General features: G+C 38.6%; 1 non-coding gene across 1 annotated transcript; it reads left to right on the top strand.

Annotated features, from left to right (window-relative positions):
- Window positions 1-5,414: 5,414 nt before the first annotated feature.
- Window positions 5,415-5,496, top strand: TRNAS-AGA (transfer RNA serine (anticodon AGA)). The gene has a single exon. It is a non-coding gene; the product is annotated as a tRNA-Ser (tRNA).
- The last annotated feature ends 5,730 nt before the right edge of the window (window positions 5,497-11,226 follow it).

Raw genomic sequence — 11,226 nt, 5'->3', positions numbered from 1 at the left:
ATATTTTGAGCCAAACGCCTTTAGGTATGCAATACTTTTTGTATCGTTACTTAAATAAAGAATAATCGATAATATCGATTATATTATATCGATAATATTATATACAAAAAAAGAGTTTGTTTTAGAAAATTTAATATCAGAACACTTAGTTTTAAGGCAGTTAGAAAAGTTTAAGATATGATGATATATTAGGATTTTTAAGCCTAATTGACTATATTTATTCGATACTTTTAAGTTTTTCAAAATTGTTCCTCTCGGTGTGCGAATTTTCGTGCTCATCCTGGCGTATCCTGGCCAAAAGTTCAAATACGACAACGGTGCGGTCTGAGGGCTCTTGCAAAACAAACGAAACTTAATTAACAAAAGGAAAAAACTGGGGGGTAGAGGGCCATTTCAGACCTTTTTGGGTTCGTTTCGGACTCGGATTCGGATGTGTGGATTCGGATTCGGGTTTCTCGGCAGCCGGAGTCGACGGGTTGGCCAGGTTGCCGCGTTGCCTGGTTGGCCACTCCGCCCAGTCCCGGATCGTCTGGGATTCCCCGGACGGAACTATATCAATGCGTATATCTATTGGCCGTGTGTTTTGGCTGAAAGTCCGGGGCCCACACATGCAAAACCCGGTGGGTCTTGCTTTTTTGCTCCTTTGTCCGTCTGCGAATGCGGATTTTTGGGCCCATAATCGATAGCCCCCATACAACTCACACCTGGCTGGCGCTTCGGAATTTATTGCATTTTGTGTTTGTTTAGAGCGATTGCCATGTCGCGACGAGCGCGCCAATGGATTCGATACAGACGTGCCTAGGTACAGTTGTGCTTGGCCAGGTAAGTTCCGCCAGGCGGGCGAAAATTGATTCGTCCTGCCAATGAATGCGTGACGGGCGGGGAAATCGAAACTTTAACATAGGATATTTTCATTCATATTGCTTTCATTCCACATTACTCATACTGGTAATATTTAAAGTCAAACATTACTCAAAAACGTTTTAAGTTGAATAATATTTTATATAAATTTAAAAATGAGTCATTCATGTAAGGCTTATTCATTTTATAACTAAATATAAATATAACTTTATTTTTGATCTTTGGAAAAATTTAAATATCTTATTCCTTATCATTTCGTTTTTTATAGTTATGATCATCTCAAACTTAATACTCAAACTGCTTTCTTTTTTTTTAACATTCTGTTATTAGCAATTATTTATTTATGGCATTATAATAATATATTTTAGTAGAATACTATCTACCTCTATTAAAATTAAATTTTTTTAACAAGCACATATTTGCTTACTGGCCATAAATCCCTCCCAATAATGTGAATAACTTTCACTTTGGTTAATTCCCGTGTTTACCCAACCTCACATTTTGGTCCACCCTCAAAAAATACCGTTCACCGAAAACTCGGAGTAATTAACCCGCAAAATATGTGAAAGGGGAAATGGTCGCGAAAAATTGCATATTAACTTTGGTGGGGTCATCATCCCCTCTCGCTCTTGCTCTCATCCCGCCCCCTGACCCCTGACCCCTCGCACCCTCTCGCTCCCACACACGATTAGTTTTCGTAACTTATACTAAAAAACTTTTACGACTGCGACGTCGGCAGCGCTGCCAGCGTTGGCTGTTAACAAGCTTAAAGCCTCATTTATGCCGTTATGTCCACCCGCACACTCACACACACACAAACACACACACACACGCATGCATGCCATCTCTCTCTGGCTCTCAGCAGGCCCTCTCTTTCTGTCCGGTATTTGCCTCTCTTTCGAATGTGCTTCATCAATAGTTTTTAATATTTTTCATTTGCTTTTTGCGCTTGCCCACGGACAAAGAGGAGAGAAGACACAAAAAAGGGGGAGAAACGAAAAATAACAGTAGTTTTACACCCCACGGTTGCTTTCTCCCGCTTTCGGCTTTCTTTTTATCCCTCCTTTTATAGCCTCCCTCTCGGTCACGTTTTATTTTTTTCCCATTCCCATTCCCAATCCCCCGTTATCGCGTCTCTTTCTGCCCACCCCTCACTTTCTTTCTTTATGTCTCCGCTCACCCTACCGTTACGTTGCACCCTTTCGCTCTACTCTAACTCCCCACTAATAACCACCCACCCCCAACCCCTAACTCTCTTTCTTGCGCCCCCTTCTAAGCCCCTCTATCACTCCTCTCCCCAAACTCTCTTGCACCCCTTTCTCCCTTGTCCTCCCCCAAAAACTCTCTCTCCAACACCTCTCTTCTAACCCTATTTTCACCCCCTATTCTTCTTTTTCTTCTTCTTCTTCTTCTTTTCGGTGCGCCTCGCATCAATAATCCCCAAAAATTTTTACAGGAAAGGTCGACGCCAACGTCGACGGCAGCAGCGCCTTTTTACGCGCCATGTCCGAAAAAGCCCGAAGAGGAAGAGGAAGAGAAGTGCAAGGAGAGGGTGCTGTAGAATTCGGTGGGAGAAGAGCGGAGGGGGTGCTGTATTTCTGTGGCAGTGTCCAGTTCGGCGCACCAATCCCAACCAGCGCCTCCACCGCCCCCTTGGCCGCCTCCGCTGCGTAGGCGTGGCCAGTGGGCTCAACTGCGGCTGCGAATGCGTGCGGGGGGCGGGGGTTGAGGGGTCGTTGGGCATTGCAGGGGCGCAGTATCAAGGGGGGTTGGTTGGGAGGGGGTGCTTGCGAGGGACTAACACCCATTGCAACGTCGAACGTTGTCGAAGTTTCGTGGCCACGTGCGCCGGCTCAATGCCTCTGCCGCTCTGCCGGCTGAGCAGTCAACGTCGCTGCCAAAAATCGTACACTCAACAACTTTACAACCCCCCCTCCCCCTAGCAGACACCCACCTACCCACCCCCTTTCTCTACGCCCACACAAACAAACAGCTGGTCAGCCATGCACTCAAACGCAGGCCAACTCTCTTTCACTTTTGCAATTGCACTCGCCAGTCTCTTACTTTCCAAAGGTACTCGTACTCTAACTACTTGCACTCAATTCTTCAGCGGCCTCTGTTCTTCAAATCCTTACTATTTACTTTCTCTTCTGGTCAAGAACTTACACTCTTGGGCTAGCCCTCCATCTCATCTCAAGACTCTCATTTTTCTTAGATTTCTATTGGCCTCAGATTCAGTTCTTCGCAGGCCTAAATGCTTGTCCATGTTCCTTAACCTTTTCTTAAAATTTAACTTCTAGTTAATTTTTTCACATATTCCCTAACCTCACTTTAAAATCATCTTTAAGTTTACGGTTATACTTTAACCCGGTTAGTTTCTTCACTAAGTTCTCAAACTTTCATTGTCATTGTCAAAATTGTTCTTAAATCTGGACTTTATCTTACTATCTGGAACTATTCTGGAACTCCCTGGAAACCAACTAGTGAGTGATCTAAACGAAATGCTTTGCTTATTATAACCCTTACTTTTTTTTAGACTTAAGTCATCTTAAGCTCTAGAAAACCTCTTGGAAATGTTCTTAGTTAAGCTTGAACATTTTTAAAATATAATATAATTTTCTTAGGTTCTTCCAAGGGTTACTTATTTTAACCCCTACTTATTTTCTTAAGTCATAGTTTCCTTTAACCTTTACTTACCTTTCACCTTAACCCACACTTTTCCTATTTTTTTCCAAAACGCCTATTTCACTCGCGTTCTCTTCTAACATTTTCTACTCGCATTTCCCTGCAACATGCACTCACTTCCTCCTTCTCGTTGCACTCAAAGTGTAAACTGAGCCCGCTTTTCTCTGACTTTGGCTTTTCCGACTTGCACCGCTCTCTCTCTGTGTTTCTCTTTGAGCGGCAACGCCGACTGCGCTGCTTGCTGCGACGTTTGAGTGGAACTTCGATTGCATTTTAAGCTCTCGCGGCTGGACATGTTTCACTCTTATTTGGCGCTCAAGTCGCATTCTCTTTGTTAGCCGCTCTTAAGCTGCAATTTTTGAGCTCTTTGATTTGTTGATGCAACACTAAATGTTGCAAGCAAATCTTCTATCGTAGAAAAACGGTTATTATCAAATGTTTGACCATAAGATAGGACACACAAAGGTATTTAAAATTCACACAAAATAAGTATGCATTAAAACAAAAAAAAAAATTAGTAAAATAAAATACTAAAACTAATTTAAGGCTTAGCTTAAATATTGTAAGTATAAAAAAAATAAGTATACGCATCTTTTGTGAAAAAGGTCCATATATCTTCTTGTAAAAAATATGTTGCATACATAAGGGCGTCTTTGGAATAAGTTTTTTTAAAACTACTATAAATTATAACCTTGTTTTTAAACCATAACTCCAATTCTTCTTTTAAATTCTAAAATTGTCTTTAGATCTGAGTTTTTTCCGCATACCCCCTCCCCTTAAGTTCAAAGTCAACCCTTCGCCAGTCAAATTACATGCACGTAACTGCACTTGGAATCAATTTGGCGCCTCATCGATAATGCAGCCAAACAAAATGGCGCCCATCGCCAAAACAAAAGTCTACCGTCCCCAAAACTTATCTTTAATTCATTTTTAATGGCACAACAACGCTGGGGAGCTACTTGTTTGCTTTCAAGTGGTTTTCGATTCGATTTGGATCGTCATGTGCCTGCACTTCAAACAAAAAAAAGAAAAGCTTACCTGCCATGTTAAATGTCGAATTATTTTGATGGCAGGCGGCAGTAAACAAAAAAAATAAATAGACAATTAATTTGCCCTAATAGACATGAAGAGTCGGCGAGTAAACATTTTTCCCCCAGCCGATGGCGATGGAAACTCGCCTGCCAATGCAAAATTGTATAACTGCCCAGGAATGTGGCATCCATCCGTTGCAATCGAGGGGAAATATTCATGAGAGCGACTAAAATAAATAAATTATGGATAAATCGAACATTGATTGGCCGGGCAAACGTCGGGGAAAGCGTTGAAAATGGAGTAAGGTTTGCTTTTGGCCTCTTTGTTGCAGTTACAAGTAGACAATAGCACTGTGATAAAAAGGTAGCAACTTGGTTAATATATAAATATAAGCATTACCTTTTTTTGAAGACTTAAACGAAAGCCATTATCAGTAGAAACTTTCAATTCACATTTCAATCTTTAACATTCCAATGAAATATACATATATTTTCTTTTGTGACAACATTGCGTATGAGTAATATATATTTATAATCGTTTTTAATTTTTGTTGGAATAAAAAATCATTGACAAATATTTATATATATATTTATTTGTTGTTCAACTTTTTTTTATTTTATTTATAATATAAGTAATCTACAAGACATTTCTTATGTCTAAACTAAGAGTTATTTTAAAAATATTGATTGTTTAATCTTATCTATATAAAACCTCTTTAGAAACTCATAGCGAATATTGTTTTTGTCATATCTAAACAGATTTATCTATAAATAGATTATTATATAATAGTCTGGCTAAAATGTCATGGCCTAAATGGGATTTGGCCAAAACACAGAGCAGTCGTGGCCGAGTGGTTAAGGCGTCTGACTAGAAATCAGATTCCCTCTGGGATCGTAGGTTCGAATCCTACCGGCTGCGAATAGTAATCGGTTTTTTTAATATTTAATAATATATTTTTTGGATGATATTAACATAAATTAACCCATTGTTAAATAATATTATTAAGGTTGTTTTTCAGTAATAAAAATTTTTCAACATTTGTTTTTACAGTTTTCTGTTTAAATATTATAGTATTTTAAGATCTCCAGACCCTTTTTAAATACCCATTTGCCCGCATATTATGGTTTTTTGTTGGTTTTTACTTTCCTATCTCCGCTGGCTTTGTTTGGGGCAACTAATTAAATGGAATTACACAGTCGTAATGCATTTTTCGTGTATTGACCAGCAGCTGGACGAGTGCACAGTGGAAACCACTTGAAGGGGGGGTCAGGGGTCATGCAAAAGAGCATTTCATACCTGCCAAGTGGCGATGGAGAGGGGTGAGGAAATTGGGGGGCTATTGCGATAGGAAAATCGGAGTGATTTGGGGGAAAACTAAACCGAGTCTCCGAAGGCAGCAACTTAACGCTTCAATAAATTTTCGCAGCCATGTCGCTGCTGCCATCAATAAGGCCCTTGAGCACGCCCCTTTTCCCCCTCTTTTTGGTGGGTGGTTGAGTGGTTTTGGGTGGCAGTCGGTGGTGGTGGGTGGCTGGGGGGTGGTGCATCTCCTTGGGCACGGAAATGCGTTAAGTTTGCGCTGCAGCACGTGACGCTGCTAAGCCAAAGCTGCTGCACAGCGGCACGCAGGGAACGAAAGATTGCAGTGGGCGGCAAGTGGGCGGAAAAGTGGGCGGAAAAGCGGGAAAATCAGGGGTGGCGACGGGCAGACGGGGCGGCAGGCCCACCCCCTCCACCTCCAATAGGCGACCCACTGAGCCACCGAGCGATAAGAAGGACAAAAATTAATGGAATTTCTGCCTGTTTTTCTGTGTGTGTACTTTACTCTAACAGGCACGCAGTCCGCCAAGGGTTAATGCGACTGGCCAAGGAGCTAAGGAAAAAAATTAAAGAAAAGGTATTAAATACAAAAAATGATTTTTAAAAATTATTCTATGTTTAATATAATAGTTCTTTGAGAAAGATAGATAGTTCTAAAGAAAAGGTATAAAATATATAAAATGACTTTTAAAAATGATTCAAAATTTATTGTAATAGATCTTTGAAAAACTTATTTATTTTAATAGTTATTAAAAAAATGTAGTTCATATTTTTTTGAAAGATTTTCAAGTTGTAATTTAATAGTTTTGTACTTTAGTAAGGAAGTTATTATATAAGAGGTTGACATATAAATCTCTTCAAGCGAAATTCGGTTAGATATTTTAAGAACATCAATACCAGTTCCACTATAAAGTGGAATATCTATAATACATTTAAATTCTACCTAAAATAAACCATTTTAATTTAAACAGAATACCTTAAAAGCTCTCAAAAATTACAAACCTTTAGTTTCCCATAATAACTCTTTAGTCTTTTGTTAACAAAACCTAAGCTTACAATTTCCAAATACTCCGATGCATTAATGGGTTAACCAATTTCATCTTTAACACCAAGAAAGCCTTTAAGATGAATCAGATAATCTCGACAAAACAACGTGTAATAGTTAATATACTGTATTTAAATAACAAAATTAATTCCATTCTTTAAGATTACATCTTATATCACTTGTCATTTTTAGTTTCCTTAAATATATTTTTTTTAATATTTAAGTTTAAACTCCACCAAGATTTTAGACATTCACCTATAGCTTAAGGACACCTTTCCCAAACTCCTTAAATATTTGCATGATAATATATTCCAAAGTAATTTACGATTTTGTACAATATGTTTTCTTAGTATCTAAAATCTGTTATCTAAGACTTATAAACACTATTTTTAGATCTTATTTTTTTATTTCTCTTGAATTTAAATAAGTATTCCTAATCGAACGCATTGGAAAACAAGGGCATGTCGAAAGTCTCACAACGAACCACCAAATTCCGTTGCTTCCTTGGCCTTTTGGTGGAGCTTCTTGGGCCTCGGCCCCACCTGCCCCTCTCCTACCCCACCCCCTCGGAATTTCCCAGGAGATGCAACTTTAGGAGGGGGGGTTGGGAGGTTGCTTTCCTTTTGGCTGCTTCCTTGGGCTGCTTTTCAGTTCAGTTTGTTTTTACGACGGGCTTGGCGCAAAAAACAACACACACACACACACACAAAAAAAAATGCAAAGGAAGTAAAAACGCAGTCAGGTGGGGTGAAAGGAGGGGGGTGGGTTGGAAAAGGGGGAGGGGCGGCCAAATAGGGGCGAAAAGGGGGTGGGGCAAACATCGTTCTTGGCTCCTGACTCCATCAGCGTCAGGCTTCTCCAACGCTTGTTGGATGTACGTGTCCTGGCAGCTGCTGGCTGCAGTTTTCCTTCGCTTTTCCTTGGTCCTTGCCAGTTTCGATTTTTCCACCCGCCCCCCTTTCCCTTTCACCCTCGACGATATAAAATTCTTGTTGTACTTTTTCTTTTTTGGCCATCGTTTACGTCGGCAATTTTGCAGTTGATTGCAATTTTTCGGGGGCTGCGCCATTTTTTTTTTCCTTCACCACCCCTGTTTTGCCACCCCCTCTGCACAACCTCCCCCCCCCCCCCTTTTTGACGGCTGTCTCTTTTCTGGCCCGCCCACCGCCTACGTGACATTGCGTATACGTCCAGTGCGCCTACAGCTCCTCCGGCCAAAAGTTTTTGCAATCACACTGGAAAAAGCCATATATATTTTAGAAAAATATAAAGCTTAAAAAATTAAATTTATATTTTAAAGAAATTTATATTAGATATTTTATTAATTAAATTCATATTGGAAAAAAATAATCTTCTTCGAAGCGTATCAATCATACGTATTGTTGCCTTTTATCAAATTTGTACTTTAACCTAGGTGTTATAGTTTTCAAACAAACCTTTTCTTTTTTAATTTTTTTTTTTATAACAATTTTTTAAATAAAATAAGAAATGGATGAATATTTTTTAAAGTATTTATATATTTTATTATAGGCATACCTGTCGTATAAGTAATTTTTAAGGAATTTGTAAAACCGTTGCGTCAGTAAATTACAATTAAAATATCTATTATATTTAATGTTTAAATACATATCTTACACATAAAAATTAACCCTATTTAAGGCTGAGAATATTTTAGTTTATATTTTACTTAAGTTTATATTTATATGTAAAAAATAATATTTACAAAATACACATAAATGTTTTTGACTTTTTCTAAAATTTTAAAATAGATTATGGATTTCAGGAAAACATTACAATTCTCAGATTTATATAACCAACTTAGTACCAACATTTTTTCAGTGCACTTTTTGGGGGGGTGGAGAAATATGAGGGGTGGCTAGTGGGTGGTGGGTGGTTCGCTGGGCGGTGGGCAGACTAACATTATTTTCAATTAGGACGCCGCGGCAAACATAGTTTATCATCAAGTTGACGCGACGCTGTCAGTGCTTATAAATAATCGACTTGGAGCGGCCATTTTGGCCAAGTCCTGCACCGCCCCACCACCCACCTTACCCACACCACCGCCCCCGTTTTCCGCCCCACACACACACACACCCATACACACAACATAAATTTTGGATGCAATCTACAACAAAAAACGAAGAAGAAAAGGAGCGAGGCAAAAGACAAACTCAGACTAAGGCGCATAAAAATAACAGACCAGAAAAGAGTAAAGAATATAAAAAAAAGATTGCGAAAAAATGGGTAAAATACAAAAAAAAATAAAAGGCAGTGCGGGTGTGTGTGTGTGTGTGTGTGCCACGCCCCCCGCCGCACGCCCACTGCGTGTTGCTGGCGAACCAAAAGTTTTTCGCCATGTCACGTCATTCACTGGGCTTGGCTTTGGCTTTTGGCCGCCTGCCACTCCCACTCCGCCCACTGCACTGAAAACAATACATATTGAATTCTTAAGTATCAATTTTTATTAGGTAATACCATATATTATCTCGGTTTACTAGTTTTTAGATATATTTCCAACTTATAAAAGACAGATCCTTTAAATTTCACAATCTAGATATGAACTTCAAAATTAGATCTTGGAATAACGGTTCACTTCTTTAAAAGTTGTAGATTCTCAAAAATTTTTGGGTTGAAAAACTTTTTCTGATTATAGGGTGGCAACCCTATTCAAAATTCAGTTTTGGGTGGCCGGTTTTTCAGAGAGAGCCTAAGATATTTGATACATTCTAAGATATATATTTTATTTTTAGGGACTCGGAAAATAACTATCAATGTTTTCAATATTTATTATAAAGCTGGCTTTATTCCGATCTTCGTTTTAAAAATATCGTGACAAAGCAATATAATATTTAATATATTTTTTAAGTTATCAAATCTGTGTTACTAAAAAAATTGAATTAATTGGTATGATATTTTCTTTATAAAGTATTTTATACAGCATGGATTTTGACATTAAAAAAAATTGTAATTGCCTTAAACCTTCAGTATTTTTTTCTGTGTATATTCCGATCCTGGCACTGCTCCTTTTTTCGGCGCTATTACGCCCGAAGCAGAAGAGGAAGAAGCAGAGTGCGGCAGAGGGACATTTGTCACGTGATGGATTGCAATGGGAGTGACATTTTTATTTCACTGATGGACGACAGCGCACGAAATGAAGCGCAGGATGAGTGGGCGGTGGGTGGTGCAGCGGGTCGGGGGCGGGGTCACCGGAGGGGCGTGGCAGGGGTCACAGGGAGTTGGCCAAGTCAAGCTTAAAGCGAGACGCACGCAACTGGAAGCTGAAAAGTCAGGGATATAAAATATAGAAACAAAGAACAAGTTTCTTTCAAACAATATTTAAAAAGCCAAAATCAAACCGAACTAAAAGATATATTTTTTAGATATTAAAACTAAAATATGTTACATTTTAAACAGCAAAGATTTTATAATCTTTCGATTTTACAGTAACAAGGTTTTCATTTCAGTTAAAGAATAAGATAAATTAAATTATATCTGTACCTTAATTTTAACTTAAAATTAGATTTATATATTATTTGAAATTAGAAAATTGCCAAAAAAGAAGACTATTTCTTTTCTTATTTTAATTAAATGCTGATTTTTATTTCATTATTTTTTTGTAGAAGTTACTTAAGTGTATCTTAACTGTGATCTCTTTAATAAAATACAAAACATCGACTGATTTGATAAAATACTTTAAGAAGATACCCCACAACATATATTGAAAGCTTCCCCAATCAAAAAAAATCGGCTGATAAATGCCGAAGACGAGCTCATTTGAAGCAGAAAATCATACACAAATGAGGCAGTTTCCGAATGGTTGAAATGAAAATTGGGGTCCGAAGGTGGGGCAACTGTAACAGTTGCTCTGCAATTGTCATTGTGAAAAGCGGGGAAAACGGGAAAATCTAAGGGAAAACTGAGGCAGCTGCCAGAGGCTGTTTGCCAAAATGAGCAGCAGGATTCCCCTTTCTAGAGTTCCTCCTTTTTTTTTGTCCAATCTTTTTGTTTTACTAATTTTCATTTCGCAGATGGGATGGGCGAATTGTTAGAAAATATTTAAATTGCAGTGAAAAGAGGGACAAGATTGAATTGGACAGAGACGAATCGAAATGAACTGAAATGAGTCGCCTTTGTATTTGGGCTCAATTGGAGTCATTCATTCAGGACAAGCGGCGGGGAAAATGGTATTCACATGCTGAAAAATAAGTATACGACCGGAGGGCCAACGTCTGTTGTTTTCCGAAAACAAAGATTTGCAATGGGAATTTGGTAGGGCTTAGTAT

The sequence above is a fragment of the Drosophila suzukii genome, chromosome X (genome assembly GCF_043229965.1).
Source record: "Drosophila suzukii chromosome X, CBGP_Dsuzu_IsoJpt1.0, whole genome shotgun sequence".
Taxonomy (NCBI): Eukaryota; Metazoa; Arthropoda; class Insecta; order Diptera; family Drosophilidae; genus Drosophila; species Drosophila suzukii.
Note: the sequence above shows the minus strand (reverse complement) of the source record. Positions and strands in the feature narration are given on the sequence as shown.